This window comes from Haliaeetus leucocephalus, unplaced genomic scaffold (genome assembly GCF_000737465.1).
Source record: "Haliaeetus leucocephalus isolate CR32 unplaced genomic scaffold, Haliaeetus_leucocephalus-4.0 Scaffold678, whole genome shotgun sequence".
Lineage (NCBI taxonomy): Eukaryota > Metazoa > Chordata > Aves > Accipitriformes > Accipitridae > Haliaeetus > Haliaeetus leucocephalus.
Window position 1 is genome coordinate 1,561,093 of NW_010973114.1, and position 1,400 is coordinate 1,562,492.

The window sequence follows — 1,400 nt, forward strand, 5'->3', positions numbered from 1 at the left end:
CTCCTTCAGGGGGGTCAGCGTATCCGCGGGGATGCTGTTGAGGAACACCGAGCGGAACGGCAGCTCTCCCCGGCGGCGGGCGGGGGTCACGATCATGTCGCCGCGGTCCCCTCAGCCGCCCGCCCTTTCCCCTCAGACCGGCGCCAAAGCCCCGCGCGCGCGCGGCGGTCGCAGCCCGCCCCAGCTGTTAGAAGATTTGAGCGCTGCCGCAGCGCCCGGATTGGTGGCGAGGGCCGGTAGCGTCACTGCCCGCCTGGGCGGCAAGAAGCAGTGCGGGGGGTGATGCTACCGGTCGGAAGTTGCGGAGCGGCGTTTAGGGAGAAGGCAGCGTAGCCAACTGTCTCAGTTTCCCCCCCCCCACTCCGGTGTGGGTGGTTCAGTCCGCCCCGCGCGATGGGCGGGGCCCACCGCTGAGGCGCGGGCGGCCGTTGGTGGCTGAGGCGGCTGTGAGGGGCCGGCGCTGAGAGGGGGCGGCCGTAGCGGGGTTCCCGGTGTTGAGGCGGGCAGCGGCCGGCTTGAGCGGCCGGGGAGTGGAGGGCGAGCTGGGTTCTGCCGCACGGCGCCTCTCGCGAAAGTCCCTAAACCCGCCGGGCGGCGTCCGAATGTTAAAGGAGGGCGGCAGCGTTAGGACAGGCCCGCCAAAGGGAAAGGTGACGGGCTGGTGACAGACCCGCGGGTCGGCCCAGGTGACTCGGTAGGGCACTGGGATCGAGGTAAAAGTGCCACGGTCCTTGCGAGAGCCGAGTCGGAGCCCGCGGGGTTGAAGAGAAAGCAGAGCGCGGCCGGGGAGGCGTGTGTGCTCCTTGCGCCTGCCTTCGAGTACAGCAACAGCAGAGAAAATAAGAGTACGCTAGCACATTTCAGCACCGTCAAGGCTTCTAGGACCTGGCCTGCAAAGCGACCCCGTGCTGTAACTATACGTAGGTTGTTTTTAAAAGACGACAATAAATTCGGTCTGTAACCGTGCGCTTAAATGGGAGTTGTAATGAGAGCTCTGAAAACACAGGCGAGCTATTGTCTCTGTCTTGGGCGAAAGATTTAAGTGGTAGAGTTTCATATTAAAAGTGGGAAAGGAGGGAAGTTACTTGCATAATGGGTATAACAGAAGTCAACAGCTTTACCCGGCAGCCCAGTCCTCCCAACTAATGAGAAGGTGCAGTGAATAGCTTGTGGAATCAGTTGTGCCTGACATTTAGATTAGTCCAAGTAGGTAGGCTCAGCAATTGTTTGGGGTAAGAAATTACCTCAGTGTTTACTGTAATTGACTAAATACCTATTAATAAAGAACAGCTGCGTTAAAAAAAAAAGTAGTTTTGCTGGATGATTGGGGATTTCATTTGGTATTTTACAACTTAATTTTTTTTTTTTGTAATTAAACTCTTTGGGTTTCTTACAGGAAA